This window comes from Callorhinus ursinus, unplaced genomic scaffold, assembly GCF_003265705.2.
Source record: "Callorhinus ursinus isolate GAN/ISIS: 27379988/994484 unplaced genomic scaffold, GSC_fseal_2.0 scaffold33, whole genome shotgun sequence".
Taxonomy (NCBI): Eukaryota; Metazoa; Chordata; class Mammalia; order Carnivora; family Otariidae; genus Callorhinus; species Callorhinus ursinus.
The window spans coordinates 9,750,075-9,770,897 of NW_027397095.1; the positions used below are offsets into that span (position 1 = coordinate 9,750,075).

At 38.9% G+C, this 20,823-nt stretch overlaps 1 protein-coding gene across 4 annotated transcripts in view; it reads left to right on the top strand.

The window, feature by feature from the left end:
• Positions 1 to 20,823, top strand: part of TENM1 (teneurin transmembrane protein 1) — a 772,415-nt gene that overhangs the window by 276,340 nt on the left and 475,252 nt on the right. The gene's annotated exons all lie outside the window — the stretch shown is intronic.

The following is a 20,823-nucleotide window of genomic DNA, read 5'->3' on the forward strand; positions in this document are numbered from 1 at the left end:
AAGACCCAGTCACTGAAGGCTGCCCTCCCCCTCCTCCCCCACCCTCAAGATTATTTTCAGCTCCCAAGTATTTAGCCAGAAATCTTCTGGGAAGCAAAGTGAATGCATACGCATATCTAAGGGCCAAATACAGCATATTTTAGCATAGCTTCCCAGGGTCCTCAACTTCCCTAGTGGAGGATGCACAGGAGACATCATTTTCACATAGTAAATTTCACTTGTTACAAGAAACTAAATTCCTGGGTATTACTGCTTTCATATACTCAAGCTTTAAGGGAGGCTGTGGCAGGACCCTGAATTAATACCCAGATGAAATACACAGATAATAATACACAAATTAATATACAGATGAAAATCTGTGTGATTCTGGTGCTGAGTTTGCTCTGACCTCCATTATTACAAATTTATTTCAACTAGAATATGAGCTCCATGATGGGAGGGATCTTTGTTTTGTTCATTGCTTTTTCTCTGGTACTTGAAACAGTGCCTGCCACATTATAAATGTATATGAGCTCATAAATATTTGCTTAAAAAATGAGTTTCTTTTTATTCCGGATTAAAACTCAGAGCTCTAGAATTCCGACTGCTCTGTAGATTTCAGAAAAATTCTTAAAATTTGGTTGTGTGTAGATGAATGATTCTGGAGTCCTTACATATAGGAACAGTAAGCAGCAGGGGATATAATTTGAAACAAGTAAGGCCCAGTTCCTTAGCCTGGCATATAAGACCCTTTGCAAATTGGCTCCTCTACCCATATACCTGTAGTGTAGACACAGGGAATTATTTGCTATTCTTTGAATTCACCATTCCCTTGCATGTATCTTTCCCTTTTAACACAGAGCTTCTCTCTGCCAGAAATGTTTTTACCACCTTTTTAAGACGGTGAAAGGCATATTTACCACCAGAGGCATATTCATTCTTTAAGATGCAGTGCAAAGTATCATCTGTTCTCCGAAGACATTCTCATCTTCTGGGCTGGATGAATCCCTCACTTCCCTTGGAATCCATCATCCTTTATGTACAAATCTGTCATGGCACTTACCTCCTTGTCTTGTCATCATTTCGATGTGTGCCCTAGATTGTCAGTCCTTCCAAGGCAGAGAATAGGTCTTCTTTTTCCCCTTTTTCTCATCTGCCTGGATCCTACCTAATGCATATCACACAGTAGGTGCTTAACAAGTGCTAATTGAGTCACTTCTAAACTGAGTATGTGAAAAGTAAGGGTGGAAGTATTTTATTAAAAATGATACTATGTGGAGAGGAGGAGCAAGATGGCGGAGGAGTAGACCTAAATTCCGTCTGGTCTCAGGAATTCAGCTGGATAGGGATCAAACCATTCTGAACACCTACGAACTCAACAGGAGATCGAAGACAAGAATAGCAGCAACTCTGAACAGAAAAGCGACCACTTTCTGGAAGGTAGGACTTGCGGAGAAGTGAATCCGAGGCGATATTCGGGAGGATAGACGGCGGGGGAGGGGGCCTCCGTCGGCCGCTTCTGGCAAGTGATAGAGCAGCAGAGCACAAAATCGGAACTTTTAGAAGTTGGCTCCGCTCAGGGATGTCGCTCCAGTGGCTAAGCGGGGGGTGGAATCCTCACAGGACAGTGTGGTCTCAGGACCCTCGGGGTCACAGAAAGACCGGGGGTGCCTGAGTGCAGCAGAGCTCCCCGGTATCGGAGCGGGGAAGCCGGCTGCAGAGATGGAGCCGAGGCGCGGGCTCTCAGCTCGGGGTTGCCATAAACTGTGATCCGCGGCCCAGTCGGGCCACTGCTCCTCCAGCAGGGACCCAACAAGCAGCAGAGCGGGGGAGACCCCTTCCTCCCCTGGGAGGAGCGGCGCAGGAGTGCACCTCAGGGATCTGCTGGGTTTGGACACTCCACACGGGGTCGGGTGCCAGAGATAGAAATGCTCGATCACAGGCCGGGTGAGCACAGAGTGCAGCCAGAGACTGGGGAGACAGGAGTGATTGACTGCTTTTCTCTGGGGGCGCACTGAGAAGGGGGGGCCCCTGAGTTCTCGGCTCCTCCGGGGCAGAGATTGGGAGGCCACCATTTTCACTCTCGTCCTCCAAAGCTATACGGAAAGCTTGCAGGGAACAAAAGCTCCCGAGAGCAAACCCAGGCAGATTACTTAGCCCGGCCCCCCACAAGAGTGGGGCAATTCCACCTCCGGCAAAGACATTTGGGAACCACGGCAACAGGCCCCTCCCCCAGAAGATCAGCAAGAACTGCCAGCCAAGACCACGTTTACCAATCAGTGAGAACGGCAGAACTCCAGCGCTAGGGGAATACTGCACATAGAATTCATGGCTTTTCCCCCCTGATTCTTTACTCTTTCAAAGTTAATTTTTTTATTTTCTTTTTTTCTTTTTCTTTTTTTAAATTCTTCTTTTTCCCTTTTTCAACCAACATCTTATCAATCCCTTTTTTAAAAATCTTTTTTAGTTTTCATTTTTAGAGTCATATTCTATCCCTTCATAGTAGTTAACCTTATTTTTGGTGTATATATATAAGTTGTTCTCCATTTAAAATTTTTAAGATATGGTTTCTTCTAACAGACCAAAATATACCCTAAATCTCTAGTGTATGGCTTTGTTCTAGTCTCCTGCCTGATTACATTCTCTCCCTTTTTCTTTTAATTTCTCTTCTCTTTTTTCAACCAACTTCTTATCTTACCAATTCCTTTTATAAAATCTTTTATAATTTTCATCTTTACAGTCATATTCCATCCCTTCATCGTATTTACCCTTATTTTTGTTCATATATAAGCTTTTCTTTCTTTAAAGTCTTGGGAGGCAGTTTCTTATAACAGACCAAAATACGCCCAAAATCTAGTGTGGGGCATTGATCTGTTCACCAGCCTGATCATATTTGATCATATTCTTTTTTTTTTAATCTTTTTCTTTTTCTTTTTTTCCTTTTTTTTTTCTTTCCCTTTCTTTTCCCCTTGTTTCAGGTCTCTTCTGATTTGTTTAGTGTATATTTTTCTGGGGTCGTTGTTACCCTGTTAGCATTTTGTTCTCTCATTCATCTATTCTCCTCTGGACAAAATGACAAGATGGAAAAAATCACCTCAAAAAAAAGAACAAGAGGCAGTACTGACTGCCAGGGACCTAATCAATACGGACATTAGTAAGATGTTGGAACTAGAGTTCAGAATGACAATTATAAAAATACTAGCTGGGCTTGAGAAAAGCATGGAAGATATTAGAGAAACCCTTTCTGGAGAAATAAAAGAACAAAAATCTAACCAAGTCGAAATCAAAAAGGCTATTCATGAGGTGCAATCAAAAATGGGAGCACTAACTGCTAGGATAAATGAGGCAGAAGAGAGAATCAGTGATATAGAAGACCAAATGATGGAAAATAAAGAAGCTGAGAAAAAGAGAGATAAACAACTACTGGATCACGAGGGCAGAATTCAAGAGATAAGAGATACCATAAGACAAAACAACATTAGAATAATTGGGATCCCAGAAGAAGAAGAAAGAGAGGGGCAGAAGGTATATTGGAGCAAATTATAGCAGAGAACTTCCCTAATTTGGGGAAGGACACAGGTATCAAAATCCAGGAGGCACAGAGAACCCCCGTCAAAAACAATAAAAATAGGTCAACACCCTAACATAATAGTAAAACTTATGAGTCTCAGAGACAAAGAGAAAATCCTGAAAGCAGCTCGGGAGAAGAGATCTGTAATGTACAATGATAGAAACATTAGATTGGCAACAGAGCTATCCACAGAGACCTGGCAGGCCAGAAAGGACTGGCGTGATGTATTCAGAGCACTAAATGAGAAAAATATGCAGCCAATAATACTATGTCCAGCTAGGCTGTCATTGAAAATAGAAGGAGAGATAAAAAGCTTCCAGGACAAACAAAAACTAAAGGAATTTTCAAACATGATGCAAGCCCTACAAGAAATATTGAAAGGGGTCCTCTAAGCAAAGAGAGAGACTAAAAGTAACATAGACCAGAAAGGAACACAGACAATATACAGTAATAATCACCTTACAGCCAATACAATGGCACTAAATTCATATCTTTCAATAGTTACCCTGTATGTAAATGTGCTAAGTGCCCCCAATCAAAAGACACAGGGTATCAAATTGGATAAAAAAAAAGACCCATCGATATGCTGTCTGCAAGAGACTCATTTTAGACCCAAAGACACCCCCACATTGAAAGTGAGGGGGGTGGAAAACCATTTACCATGCTAATGGACACCAAAAGAAAGCTGGGGTGGCAATCCTTATATCACACAAATTAGATTTTAAGCCAAAGACTATAATAAGAGATGAGGAAGGACACTATATCCTACTTAAAGGGTCTATCCAACAAGAAGATCTAACAATTGTAAATATGCCCCAATATGGGAGCAGCCAATTATATAAGGTAATTAATAAAAAAATCAAAAAACACATCGACAACAATACAATAACAGTAGGGGACTTTAACACTCCCCTCATTGAAATGGACAGATTAAGCAAAAGATCAAGAAGGAAATAAAGGCTTTAAATGACACACTGGACCTGATGGACTTCACAGATATATTCAGAACATTTCATCCCAAAGCAACAGAATACACATTCTTCTCTAGTACCCATGGAACATTCTCCAGAATAGATCACGTCCTGGGTCACAAATCAGGTCTCAACTGGTACAAAAAGATTGGGATCATTCCCTGCATATTTTCAGACCACAATGCTTTGAAACTAGAATTCAATCACAAGAGGAAAGTTGGAAAGAACTCAACTACATGGAGGCTAAAGAGCATCCTACTAACGAAGGAATGGGTCTACCAGGAAATTAAAGAAGAATTTAAAAAATTCACGGAAACAAGTGAAAATGAAAACGCAACTGTTCAAAATCTGGGATGCAGCAAAGGCGGTTGTAAAAGGAAAGTATATAGCAATACAAGCCTTTCTCAAGAAACAAGAATGGTCTCAAATACACAACCTAACCCTACACCTAAAGGAGCTGGAGAAAGGACAGCAAATAAAGCTTAAACCCAGAAGGAGAAGAGAAATAATAAAGATCAGAGCAGAAATCAATGAAATAGAAACCAAAAGAACAGTAGAACAGATCAACGAAACTAGGAGCTGGTTCTTTGAAAGAATTAATAAGATTGATAAACCCCTCGCCAGACTTATCAAAAACAAAAGAGAAAGGACCCAAATAAATAAAATCATGAATGAAAGAGGAGAGATCACAACCAACACCAAAGAAATACAAACAATTATAAGAACATATTATGAGCAACTATATGCCAGCAAATTAGATAATCTGGAAGAAATGGATGCATTCCTAGAGATGTATAAACTGCCAAAACTGAACCAGGAAGAAATAGAAAACCTGAACAGATCTATAACCACTAAGGAAATTGAAGCAGTCATCAAAAATCTCCCAACAAACAAAAGCCCAGGGCCAGATGGCTTCCCAGGGGAATTCTACCAAACATTTAAAGAAGAATTTATACCTATTCTTCTGAAACTGTTCCAAAAAATAGAAATGGAAGAAAAACTTCCAAACTCGTTTTATGAGGTCACCATTACCTTGATTCCCAAACCAGACAAAGACCCCATCAAAAAGGAGAATTACAGACCAATATCCTTGGTGAACATGGATGCAAAAATTCTCACCAAAATACTAGCCAATAGGATCCAACAGTACATTAAGAGGATTATTCACCACGACCAAGTGGGATTTATCCCTGGGCTGCAAGTTTGGTTCAACATCTGCAAATCAACCAATGCGATACAATACATTAATAAAAGAAAGAACAAGAACCATATGATCCTCTCCATAGATGCAGAAAAAGCATTTGACAAAGTACAGCATCCTTTCTTGATCAAAACTCTTCAAAGTATAGGGATAGAGGGTACATACATACCTCAATATCATAAAAGCCATCTATGAAAAATCCACAGTGAATATCATTCTCAATGGGGAAAAACTGAGAGCTTTCCCCCTAAGGTCGGGAACATGGCAGGGATGTCCACTATCACCACTGCTATTCAACATAGTACTAGAAGTCCTAGCCACAGCAATCAGACAACAAAAAGAAATAACATATATCCGAATCGGCAAAGAAGTAGTCAAATTCTCACTCTTTGCAGATGATATGATACATTATGTAGACTCCACCCCAAAACTGCTAGAACTCTTACAGGAATTCAATAAAGTGGCAGGATATAAAATCAATGCACAGAAATCAGTGGCATTCCTATACACCAACAACAAGGCAGAGGACAGAGAAATTATGGAGTCGATCCCATTTACAACTGCACCCAAAACCATAAGATATCTAGGAATAAATCTAACCAAAGAGGCAAAGGATCTGTGCTCAGAAAACTATAAAATACTCATGAAAGAGATTGAGGAAGACACAAAGAAATGGGAAAACATTCCATGCTCATGGATCGGAAGAACAAATATTGTGAAGATGTCAATGCTACCTAGAGCAATCTACACATTTAAGGCAATCCCTATCAAAATTCTTTTTCAAAGAAATGGAACAAATAATCCTAAAATTTCTATGGAACCAGAAAAGACCCCGAATAGCCAGAGGAATGTTGAAAAAGAAAAGCAAAGCTGGAGGCATCACAATTCCAGACTTCAAGCTCTATTACAAAGCTCTAATCATCAAGACAGTATGGTACTGGCACAAAAACAGATGCATAGATCAATGGAACAGAATAGAGAGCCCAGAAATGGACCCTCAACTCTATGGTCAACTAGTCTTCGACAAAGCAGGAAAGAATAGCCAATGGAAAAAAGACAGTCTCTTCAGGAAATGGTGTTGGGAAAATTGGACAGCCACATGTAGAAGAATGAAACTGGACCATTTCCTTACACCACACACAAAAATAGACTCCAGATGGTTGAAAGACCTAAATGTGAGACAGGAATCCATCAAAATCGTAAAGGAGAACACAGGCAGCAACCTCTTTGACCTCAGCCGCAGCAACTTCTTCCTGGAAACATTGCCAAAGGCAAGGGAAGCAAGGGCAAAAATGAACTATTGGGACTTCATCAAGATAAAAAGCTCTTGCACCGCAAAAGAAACAGTCAACAAAACCAAAAGACAACTGACAGAATGGGAGAAGATATTTGCAAATGTCATATCAGATAAAGGGCTAGTATCTATAAAGAACTTATCAAACTCAACACCCAAAGAACAAATAATCCAATCAAGAAATGAGCAGAAGACATGAACAGACATTTTTCCAAAAAAGACATCCAAATGGCCAACAGACACATGAAAAAGTGCTTAACATCACTCGACGTCAGAGAAATCCGAATCAGAACCTCAATGAGATACCACCTCACACCAGTCAGAATGGCTAAAATTAACAAGTCAGGAAATGACAGATGTTGGTGGGGATGCAGAGAAAGGGGAACCCTCCTACACTGTTGGTGGGAATGCAAGCTGGTGCAGCCACTCTGGAAAACAGTATGGAGGTTCCTCAAAAAGTTGAAAATAGAGCTAACCATACAACCCAGCAATTGCACTACTGGGTATTTACCACAAAGATACAAATATAGGGATCCGAAGGGGTATGTGCACCCCGATTTTTATAGCAGCAGTGTCCACAATAGCCAAACTATGGAAAGAGCCAAGATGTCTATCGACAGATGAATGGATAAAGAAGATGTGGTATATATATACAATGGAATATTATGCAGCCATCAAGAGGAATGAAATCTTGCTATTTGCAATGACATGGATAGAACTGGAGGGTATTATGCTGAGCGAAATAAGTGAATCAGAGAAAGACATGTATCAGATGATCTCACTGATATGAGGAATTCTTAATCTCAGGAAACAAACTGAGGGTTGCTGGAGTGGTGGGGGGTGGGAGGGATGGGGTGGCTGGGTGATAGACACTGGGGAGGATATGTGGTATGGTGAGTGCTGTGAATTGTATAAGACTGTTGAGTCACAGACCTGTACCTCTGAAATAAATAATACATTATATGCTAAAAAAAAGAAGATAGTAGGAAGGGTGAAATGAAGGGGGGCAGTCGGAGGGGGAGATAAACCATGAGAGACTATGGACTCTGAGAAACAAACTGAGGGTTCTAGAGGGGAGGGGGTTGGGGGATGGGTTAGCCTGGTGATGGGTATTAAAAAGGGCACATATTGAATGGAGCACCGAGTGTTATATGCAAACAATGAATCATGGAACACTACATCAAAGACAAATGATGTAATGTATGGTGATTAACATAACATAATAAGATTAAAAAAAATGATACTATGTAGGATCTCTGGGTGGCTCAGTCGGTTGAGCGTCTGCCTTTGACTCGGGTATGATCCCGGAGTCCCACGATCAAGTCCCTCATCAGGTTCCCTGCTCATCAGGGAATCTATTTCTCCCTCTGCCACTCACCCTGCTCTCATGCTCTCTCACTCTCTCTCTCAAATAAATGAATAAAATTTTTTAAAAAAATGATACTGTGTAATTTGGCATGGGTTTGGAAAGAGCAAGTATACTAAACCTAGCTTAGATTTATCAGATTTGCTAGCACAGGACTGCGCTTTGAGGCAGCAGCTGAAAAAAAGGAACATCTGAAAAAGAAAGAGACAATAAATAAATGGTGGGAGGGGTCTAGATAAGGAAGTGAAAGTATGGAAATTAAAATATTGGATGCTGGGTATGGAGTGGGAGAGGCTAAAGGACAAATAAATGGACAGAAGGAACTGACTTACCTTAGAATCATGTGTAGGACAAACCTTGGAACTAGTGAAAGCCAGTAACTGTGTCCAAAGTGAATGTCCAGCCAAACAGACGTTTTGTCAATGTAACATCACATCTCTGTTTGGCTGGGTTTTTTTGGAGTACTTCGTCCTCCAAGATGATTTGGGGATTGAGTGGAGACAACTGTTCAGGCATTGTGTAGACTCATATTGCATCGGTCTTGTATACCATTAATGTCCTTGAGCAGTCCTCATAGATTGTTTGACCTGCAAATCTTTCTAAAATCTGTAAAATGAGCATGATTGTATTCATGTATATAAATTGTCCATTGTTTCTTAAGTGCCTGAAATGTTCATTTTCTTGTTCAGGTTAACTGTTTTGAGCAGTGTGAATAAGGAATTGGGCCGTATAAGTTTCCAATTCAAAAGCACTAATGCTATTGTTGCTGTTTGTATTTGCTTTCTAGCTTTAAGAGGTTTTGAAAGACGCATTTTGTGGAACTCGCCTGCAGTATTAGCACTAAATGATAGCTAAAGAGATGCATGCTTTTATCTAATTTCATACCTCCTTGATAAATTTAAAATAAACTCTTCCTCAACATTTAATCAGAAACTGTAGAATATTTTCAACTCAGTCTTTCTCTGAATGCTGTGATACATGTAAAATTCTTTGTGTAGATCACAGATTTAGGCTCAGTCTGTTTAGCCTGAGATGATAATGCTACCTTGTAAACAGGAAATGCCCCCAATTTTGATCTGATTGTCTCCTCTGGCTGGGGGATAATGTGCTGAATTAATACTCCAACACACAGTTCCCAATGAATAATATTCATCTCATCTTTGTTAATGTTAAATAATTTCAAAATTCTCCTCAAGGCAGCTGCTGTGAGCTAGGGAGCTAAACACAGGAGAGGCCAACGTTTTCTTTTATTTGTCCACCTGTAGACACAGATGTTGTTTGTGTTGTCTGGAAACACAGAATGTGCTCTAAAATATCACTGTTATTTTCAGTGAGTCAAAGTGACATGATGCTGGTGAAGTGAATCTATAAGAATTAGTGCCAAGTGGAATAATACTTCAAAAGGAGGTATAAAAATACATTAAATTCATACAAGAACAATGAGCTAATATATGCACAGTTTAAGGGTCTGTTTTTTTATACTGTCAGTGACAAAGGAAATGACCATTGTCTCCTAGCTTCCATATCCCTCAAAGTATTTTGGCGGCTGGCTGTGAAAATCCAGATGGAAACAGCAGCGAGCTGAATGAGACCTGGGAGGCGAGAAGCAGGAAGTTCTTGCACCAGCCACACACACATTGCACAAATGAGAACTAGACTGTGAATTTGAATGTGCTACTTATAACTTCATATGCTATATAAGGTGATTAGGATTCTGTTAAAATTGTTCTGAGTTCACTTTGCCAGTTGGTATCTGTGTGGACTTGGACTTTACTTAATCTTTCTTTGAGCCTCAGTTGCTTTTTTTTTTTTTGAAAAATAGGGATAATAATAACCTTTCTTGGGGTGCCTGGGTGGCACAGTCGGTTAAGTGACTAACTCCTGGATTCGGCTCAGGTCATGATCTCAGGGTCGTGTGATTGAGCCCCACTCTGGGCTACGCACTCAGTGCGGAGCCTGCTTGAGATTCTCTCTCTCCCTCTGTGCCCCCCGCCACTTGCTTTCTCTCTCTCTCTCAAATAAATAAATCTTCAAAACATAATTGCCTTTCTCACAAGGCATACTTTGAGGATTAAATCAAATAATGTATGTTTCGGGGCCTGGCACATAGAAGATACTAAATTCTTGTTTGGATGTACTTTCTCTCTCTTTTTTTTTTTAATGGGTAAAACTGCATGTTCCTTGGTAGCTTGACCTCCATCCACTTGTGCCCTAGAACTGGACAATGTGTGCTTTGAAATTAGAACTAGTAATCCAAGTGGTTTAGTCTAAAACCTTGTATTTTGTCAGTTATGAGTGAATTTACTGGTAATTGAGGTAGATTAATTTCCCAGTTTCCACAGTAAATAGAGAATGACCTTTCTTTCTAAGTATAAGTTTGTACTGGTAGGACTATAATGTAATCACACTCTCAAAAATAATTCTATCATTTCAGATCAACTGTACTTCAGAACGAGGTCAATAGTGGCCCAGAATACTAGAGTGTTTGACTACTATGCTACTGTCTCTATATAATAACACATGCAGCCATTGACTGTGTGTGTGTGTGTGTGTGTGTGTGTGTGTGTATGCTACTAAAGAGCTTTTGTAGAAATTAGTGGTAAACAAAGGGAACATCACTAACCTCTCATTGCTGAGAGGTAGATTTTGAGAGTTTAAAGAGTAGGGCTGCATTTGCACTTAGTTAACCAGAACCTCTCATATTAGTCTTCTTTAAAACAAATGACATGCTTTTGGTCAGAATGATTAGCCAGGATCATGAGAGAAATCTGTAGCTATAGAATAAAACAAAGGCAAGTAGCTTGCTAGGTAGGAATGGCAAATGTGTGTCACTGGTATGGAGACTACCTGCTTTGTCATGGTACTTTATTGCTCAGTCCAGATTGGCCCAGGAATCCTTCCTGCCACATTAGGATCAAACCTAATTTGTTGATCATGTGTACATCAGCTTATAATGATCTAAGCATTTTGGAATTTCAGTGTCCAGAATTGAAGCCCTTGTGATTCCACTGGGGTGAAGGCAAAAGGGCAGACAAGAGGAATTCATCTGTCATTTCCCTCATTCGTGGCAGTTTCTGAACACAGATTGATTTTTTAGTATTATCAATCACGTTACTTTGTTCCATTGTTCCCAGTGTTCAACTGGGACATTTAAATTAAGCAAGCAGAAAACATTCTTGTTTCCTACTTCTATGTTCTAAAAACTTGTTTATCAAGGTATAATATACCATAAACTGTGCATATTTGTAGTGTGCAATTTGGCAAATTTTGATAACTGTATAGACCCATGAAAATATCACGACAATCATTATAGTGAACATATCTATCACCTCCCAAAGCTTCCTCTTGCCCCTTTATAATGCTTTTCTCTCTACCACTCTCCATCTACCCCACTCCCAGGCCCCCACTGATCTGCTTTCTGTCACTAGAGATTAGTTTGCATTTTACACAAATGGTTTACATATCATGGCTCAACTTACAATCTTTCCATTTATGATGGTGTGAATGCAATATGCATTCAATAGAAACGGTACTTGGAATTTTGAATTTCGATCTTTTCCCAGACTACTGATATGGGATACAAAACTCTCTCATGATCCAGAGCTCCCAGGCAGCTGTGCAATCATGAGGGTCAACAAGTAGTACACTGACAACCATTCTGCACCCATACAACCATTCTGTTTTTCACTTTTGGTACAGTACTCAATAAATTACATGAGATATTCAGTACTTTACTATAAAATAGACTTTGTGTGAGATGATTTCGCCCAACTGTAAGCTCCTGTAAGTGTTCTGAGCACACTGAAGTTAGGTTAGGCTAAGCTATGATGTTCATTCGGTTAGGTGTATTACATGCATTTTTGACTTCCAGTATTTTCAACTCATGATGGGGTTTATCAGAATGTGCTCAGTGCCCATGGATTATGAGATTTTTTTCACTCTGGCTGTTGAGAACTGAGACTGTTTCCAGCCCTTTTTCAGATTCAAAGTTGTTTCCTTTAATCCTTTCAGGTGGTTCATTGTCCAGTCTCAGGTGGTTTTCTTCCAGGCCTGTGCCATTCAGGACTCCAGTGACTAACGGGGGCTTGGAGTGGGGGAGCTCTGCAGGTCTCTGGAGTTCTCTTTCTATGCAGCTCTCCTGTTTGGTACTCTGTACTGCAAACTCTAGCTGTCTTGGCTTTCCTGGACTACCAGGTCCATCTCCTCAACTTAGAGAAGCTGCTGGGATCCACCTATGTTCTCCCTTCCTGTTTTGAGGCCTGGAAACTCTTTGCAGACAGTAAACTGAGGCAACCATAGGGCTCATCTCATGCATTTCCCTTATCTCAGGAATCACTCTCCTTTGTTTGCCAACGTCTAAAACACGGTCATTTCCTATATTTTATCAGGTTTTTGTTGTTATTGTTTCAGGTAGGAGAATAAATTTGGTCCCCCAATAAATTTGGTTCTATCTTGACTAGAAGTCAAGAATTTAATGTTTTAAGGCTTTAAATTCTCTAGAATTTAGCATTTTCCCATAAATAGAATTCATATTCAGAAGTCCATGATGAGTGTCCTAAGAGTTCTTTCCATAACCTTTGCCCGTTTGGAGAGTTTCTTCTTTTATATTCCTGAAAAACACATTTCATGAAAACAGTCTTTTCGAGGAGCCACCTACTCACTCCAGGACACTCTCCAGATCTGCCAAGATGGTAATTTCTATCTGGTAAATGGGATGAAACTGATGGATGAGAAGGATGAAAGAAGTTACCATCCAAGCTAGCTGAAAGATCGTCTTTACCAAGGCTTTTAGACTGGTTCTAAGAAGCTTCCCAGTTCTATACCCTGGGGTATATTTTGAAGAATTTTAATAGGGAGTCATTTCCCAATTCATTAAGCCAAACAATATAGTGAGGGCAGCTTCCTTTGTGATACCATTTCAGTCAGAAGACAATAGAGAGAATGTGTTCTCCATTAGTCTGATATTGCTATAAATTGTTTTTCCTGAATCCACAGCCAGTGGGCTGCTGTCTCTCTCTTCTTGGCAAATTTGTGGAGCATCTATCATTTGAAATGCATAGCTGATTTACCAAAATAGCAATTTTTCAATTTGCATCAGTAGGCATTGTTTTATGGTAAGCAAAACTATCTCATATGCATTGGAATTGTATTTACAAATTTAATCCTTTCAAGAGTGCTTCCCTATTAACTACTGATTTTAAAACTTCGGTATTTAATTATCAATCCTTGACTAGAATTATTCTAGGGCCTGAGGGGATGACAAAACTATGTTGTATTTATGTAGTCCTTAATAAATCATACAACGCTTTGTGGAAATGATCTTATTTGATTTTGAAAGATACTAAAAGTTTAGAAAACACCATAGGATCTGGAGGTCTGATTTAGCAGGTAATACAGATGATACACATGTAGGGAAAAAGAAATATACAGTCAAGTATAAAAATATATAGTAAAGATTAGAAATGCGGTGGATGAGGGTAAGATTACTGGGAGAGGGGAGGGGAAAGTTGGAGAATTCTTTGTGAAGGTACCGACCCAAGGCTGGATATTAGGAATCAGATTAGTGAAAAACCAGAGCGGGGGGAGGTACTGCAGGAGGTCAGCACAATATGTCCAGAGATACAGAGGCAAAGAAAATCGGGGCACTTTGAAAGATGGTAAGGAGAACCCCCTAAAAAAGCAGAATGTAGTTTATTCGGTAGTTTTTTGTTGTTGTTGTTTTTTAAATAAACAATGACTCCTGTGCACAGTTCTATCTTGGTATCTTTACTCATTCATCACAAAATAAATGCTTACAGATTAGTGTAGAATGTTACAGAAGTCACATTGTTTGCTTTTCTAAGTATGCTTTGAAGCACTCACAAGTGTTTTTTGTGGTTCCTTAACTCTTTAGCTCACTCATCTCGCTTCTGTAAGTGGACTTGTGCCGCAGATTAATGCCATTTAAAATTCACATGCACACACACATTAAACAAACAGCTTCACATGCTTCGTGAACATAATGAAAATGCAAAAGTATACCTGGAAGACCACAGTGGTCAATAAGAATTCAGGCTCCAAAGTGTTATGAACAGTCAGAAAATTGGACCAACAAAGGTAAGAAATGAGAAATTTTTAGGGCCATTGAGCACCATGCATTTTCAGTATTCAGTAGCCCTGAAAATTTCTCATTTAGGCCAGGAAGTTTCTGTCTCATTCGAAATGTTGAAATAAAGGGAACATGCACAGGCTCTCATTGATCTAAATTTCTTTTGAAGTCCAGGACCTCCCACCATCTTTTCTAGTCCCTGATTATTTTTCCAGACTCTTGTTGCGAAGGCAGTAGAGCAAGCCTCACATTTCTCATTGTGGGGGAAGCTGCCGTGTATTAGTGTCAGAGCAAGTTCGCCCATCTTCTGTGAGTACACTCTAACTGGGCCCTGCACTGACGTGAATATTGGTTCAAGAACATAGGCAGAAGTTGTTGCTTTCCATATCAAATGTCCTGCCTTCTCAGATTGCTGAAGGATGTTCTCCTATCTCTCTAAAGATGATTGGAGTCCCTTTGGATTTCTTCCAGGTTCCTACCTCATCTCCCTTCCTTTTGACTTTCTGTTACAATTCTGTATCCTTCTCTAGTTTGAGCCATTTTTAAAGATTTCCAACTTGATGTGCTCCTGAGAGCATCCTTTTTGGCATTAACATCGTCTGTTAACTGTTTTCTGGGTTGGCTCCTAGCCAGTATTGGTCACAAAGCATGAACATTTCTACTTCAGGCTTTTAACTCTGCCCAGACTTTTTGCTGTGCTTGTCACTGTACTGACAGATGGAGAAATCTTGAAAATTAAATAAGGCATAATTGGTAGGTCCTGAGTACTGAGATAATGGGTACATTTGAAACCGTGAGGGGGGAGATTAGGCTTAGGAAGCTTTGCTGTTTTCTTTAAGTCCTCTGATAACCACAGGCTCCAGATGTACATGTGGGAGCGCTCTGTCTTTCTCTGCTGTGCCCCAGAAAAGACTGATAAGCCCTCAGCAGAAAAATAAAGGTCATGTCTGGGTGGTGTGCCTTTATTACTTTGTTGTCATTTGTACCTTTAACAAAGCTCTCTGTGGAACTTGCCAAAGGACATGACATGGTCCTATTAACTCACTCTGCTCAGTGCCTAGTACAGTACTGTGCATGCGATAAAGCTTTCTCATGAAGTAAGTGAGGAAGAAATTAAATTGGGCTAATTTTCCAAGACTAAGAGAAATCAGAGAAGTCTATTTTGTTTTGTTTTCTTGACTTGAAATTGAGTGGGTGTTCAGTGGAGCTGTATTTAAGTAAACTTACATGAACTGATTGACAATTTTGATAGGATTTTATTTTCAAACCCACTACACTGAGAAACACAAAGTGGTACCCAGTAGTGAAAATTATTTGTGTCCTTTCTGGCGTTGCTCACTTCTTGCCCTTCCTTCCTTCCTTCCTTCCTTCACTCCTTCTTTCCTTCCTTCCTTCCTTCTCTTATTTAAGATTATAACAACTCATTATATTTTTCCCTAGAGCCAGTAATGAATTATTAGTGATACTATTTAATTGTGTGACTTTTTATTCATTATGCTATAGAGTACTGTTTGCAATAGCCATGTTTATAAACTGACAATTTTATATTTGATAAATAATTATTTACTCACTTGATTTTTTTTACATTATGTATTTTACATACTCTATCACTAATCTTGCAACTCACAGTGGATACCTAAGCTGTATCAGGACTTTAATATTGCAAGACTCGTAATCATGACACAAGATCTTATTTAGGTAACATGTATAATTATCCTTCACAATAGAACTGTGAATAGTACCTTGATTTATAAAACCACTAATTCTTTCCCCATTTGTAAATATTAACCCTTCCACATTTTGCCATAACAGGGTCAAGTTATAATTACAGAATTTTAGAACAAGGGAGTTACCCAGAGATTGATTTCCAGGTGGACCTGAATATTTTACAAGTGAGGAAACTAGGGCCCCAAGATGTTAAGTGACTTATCCAAAAACAACATGGCTAATTAAAAACACCTGCTTTTGCATGTCGTCCATAAGGCTTCTTATGAGTCACAGTAATTAAAGCTAATAATTTTATCCCCTTCCCTCTTCCTTACTTTGGAAATGGACTACACTCTTTAGAAATTATATCACAAATCACTCACATCATGGGTAAGATTAATCATGCTTTTTGACCTCCAATTATTTATTTGGAGTGTGATGCCTTAAAGCTCCCTTTTTAGAAGAAGTTTGGATGGGTGGAATTTTAAGGAAAATAAAGTCTTGAGCTTATCAAACTCAAAAATGGCATTTCTAGAAAAATGCTGGTATAGATAACTATGACTTTCCCTTTCACATTTTGATAAATGGCTTCTCCAGGCTGAACACCTGAAGATCAATCCCTAGATTCAGAGAAAAAATTCAGTAGTTCATTTTACTGCGCACTTCATAGCATTTTAAAAAATATATTCATTTATTAGCATTAATAGTGGCTTAAAGTGAGCCTTTGTGCCAGATCCGCTCAACTTAGTCTCATGATCCCCCAACTACAGAATGTTCCCTTTGATGCTGAAAGTTCATCAGTGATCAGCATCATTCTTTGTTTCCCTCCTAAATTAGCTTTCAACTGTTATATTCCCAGGAAAAACGTGTTCCCTAGAGAATCACTGAGAAATCATGCATCAGTTAGCCTTGATGGCTTGTTGGCTTAGACAAAAAGCAAGACAGCATTTTGACTACATTTTCATTCATGTTACATGTACTTTCTTCCACGAGGAGGAAAAGAGTAGGGCCTGCTTCTAACTCGAGACCTGTGGCCCCATCTATGAAAATCGACTGATTCTTCAGTCTCCTCACTGTCCTATTTCTTGGTGGTATAAAATCCACTAAAAAAAATTGATAGAGGTATAATTCAAGTACAGTAAACTACACACACTTAAAGTGTACAACTGATAAACTTCAGCATGCATACACATGTGAAACTATTGTCACAATCAAGAGAACAAACATGTAGATCATCCCAAATGTTTCCTTGTGCGCCTTTGTCCTATACTTCCCCCTCACTCTCTCCCTCGGGCAACTGCTAATCTATTCTTTGTCACTCTAGATGGGTTTGCATTTTCTAGAATTTTATTGAAAGGGAAACATACATATAGACATGCTGTTGGTCTTCTTTCCCACAGCATAATTATTTTGAGGTCCATGCATCTTGCCATGTATCAATAGTTCATTCATTTTTAGGACTGAGTAGTATTCTATACATCCTGTGTGTATAGATCTACCACAGGTAGTTTATCCTTTCAGCTTTTTTTTTAAGATTTTATTTATTTATTTGAGAAAGATAGCAAGAGAGAGAGAGAGAGCAGGAGCAGAGGGGAAAGGGAGAAGCAGTCTCCCAGCTGAGCAGGGAGCCTGATGTGGGGCTTGATCCCAGGACCCTGGGATCATGACCTGAGCTGAAGGCAGATGCTTAACAAACTGAGCCACCGAGGCGCCCCTCCTTTCAGTTCTTTATGGACACTTGGGTTGTATCTTCTTTTTAGCTATTGTAAATAAAGCTTATGAACAATCTTGTATATAATTTTGTTTGGACAAAAGTTTTCATTTCTTTAGGATAGGTATCCAGGAGTGCATTGCTCTCCTGTTAAGGATTGCTTTACCTTTTCAGGAAACTGGCAAATCGCTTGCCAAAGTGGTTGTACATTTTACTTTCTCACTAGTAGTGTATATGGTTGCTCCACATCCTTGTCAACACTTGGTGTGGTCAGAAGTTTTTTAGCCATTATGGTTAGGGCTGTAGTGGTATTTCATTGCAGTTTTAGTTTACATTTGCCCAATGACTAATGATGTGGAGCATCTTTTCAATTGTTTATTGGTTATCTGTATACCTTTTTTTTGTGAGGCATTTATTCAAATCTTTTGCCCCCTTTAAAAATTGGATTTCAACTGCATTGATTTGCTCAGATCTTGTCTCTTACAAGACTGCAAAATAGGTTTTCCTTGTAATAAAATTTAAATACATGTTTGTGAAGCCCCAAGTACTTCATTCACTTGGCGACATCTGTATCTGTTTATTCCTGAATTGTAATTTCTCATGGTACCAGTCTATCCATTTAAATCTTAGATATCCTAAGATTGTACTTTCATTTCTCTTATGGTTAGCTTTTTGGTTAAGAGTAGACCTATAATAAATCCAATTGAACTTCATTTTCTCTAGGGAATATGTAGTATTTTAGGTAACAAGGCTAAAAACAACCGCTTAAGGTGCATTGTAAGTGCTTTATAGAAAAAACATCCTATGGGAATTTTGAACACCACTAAGACTTTTGTGTATTTAAGGAAATAATTCACGGTGGTAATGTTGATTTCAAGAAAGGGAAGTGTTCACATCACTTACCGTAAGTAAGGGAAACTTTTTCTTTTCTTTCTCTCCTTTTATTTTTTTTAGACATTAAAAAGCAACTGATAGCTTACTTGGATTGTTACTTTTTCTAATTATGTATCACCAAGGGAAGTGTACTTTTATCTGGTTGTATTTAATTAGAGAATTTGTGGTTTAATCTTTGTATTCAGATCAGACTATGGTTCCAATAGAAATCTTATGTAATTTTTTGATCATATTACACCACATTTCCTTAGAAGGGAACAAATCCATGTTCAGATTTCTTTTTGAATGGGAAATAAATCTCTTTAATGAAAAGGCATTCTTCTTACACTTGCCAGTGATCTTTATTTTTTAACCGTATCTAGTATTTTATTATACAGAATGTCAAATTGGCTGTGTATTTATTTTTATTTGCTCATCCTTTTCCAGTGAATGTCTTTACCATGACTCAGATGCTCATATTGTAATCTTTGGAAAATAACATCTCAATGCCATTGTATGAGTGAAAATAAATGCAAGTCTGTGCTTTTGAAAGTAAATTTCCTAATTAGTGCCCTGAATCCATGGAAAATAAATGGGGACACTTCATAGCAATTCAATTCAAATGCTTTCTTTCTTGCATCTCCAAATAGAATCACAGCTGGTTGCTGCAGAATCTTTGGTAATGCCCCAGTAAGGTTGCTCTCTCACTTCACCCCCTTTCCTGGCTCCCACTGACTTCAGGAAATATCCAGGGATGGAGTTTTCAAGGTGCAGTCCCAGGCTTTATTTGGGAACTTGTTAGAAATGCAGATTCTCCAGCCTTCCTCCAGACCTGCTGAATCAGAAACTGAAACTGGAGGGCAGGCACAGCAATCTGTGTTTTAAACAAGCCTTCCAGGTGATTCTGAAGCATCCTGAAGTTTGGGAAGCATTGGTCTAGGGGAGGGAAGGAAGTTGTGAATGCAGGCCTATATAAAATTCCTTTCCTGCAGCTTCAAGCTGACAGGTTCACGATCAGGTTGCTGTAGCAACAATTGCACAGTAGGATTGGATAATGAAATACTGTGAAATTAAGAGGCATGAATATTAATTGGTCAAAATATTCTAGATCACTAAGATTTACACTGGGCAAAATGGATTTTTACTTTTAGCCTTATGTTAAGGAGAAGCACAGTTTCCTGAGGTTATATGTTTGACAGGTGGGAACCATGCCTATTTTTAAAACATTACTCCTTTGGAATTTAGACAAATTTTTGTAGAAAAACAGAATTACTCTTAGAGACATGCAGCACAGAAATCATCAGTAATGTGCTTAGCGGTGACTTATAACCCTGAAAAAAATTAATTTATAATTGAATTATCCTAATACATTATAGTAGCCTTCTCTGCCCACAGTATCTGTTTCGTAGAGCACAGTGCTGAGCACCTAATGGCTATTAAATAAGCATTAAGATTTGATTCATTAAACCCTTTTTTGGCAATTATATGTTACAAAAACAGCTATTTTTAAAACACATATTCATATTCTGCACTCTTCTTTCTAGTGTATGGTCTATCTAAATTCTAGCACTTTCTGTATTCAAAGAATTAAATTCATTTTAGGGTTTGCATTTTATTGATATGTGCTAAGGATTAGATGCACTCAGTTAAGCTTCTTCCTGGCCAAATGACATACCCTGTCTCTGATGTCAGTCTGAGAAAATCCTATATAGTGTAAAACATCCCCGGATTACCTTATCTAAGTATTACATGGACATTTCAGATGATATATCTTGGCATGTGGTCATTTTTCATTAACTTATTAGGGACTGTTAAAGCATCTTTTCCCCTTTTTGACACCTTGCCATAATTGAATGCAAAATTGACTGTAAGACTGAATGCCTGATATTCATGCAGTAAGTGGATGGGGTTTCGCCGGTGTCTAGCGGAAACCATGCCCAGATGGGTGTTTTAGGAAAAAGGGATCTGTTGCTACCTGACATGGGCAGTAGATAAATGATACCCACTCTCTGGACCTTATTTTCCTCAACTGTAAAAAGAGGGGATTCATTACAGCATCTCT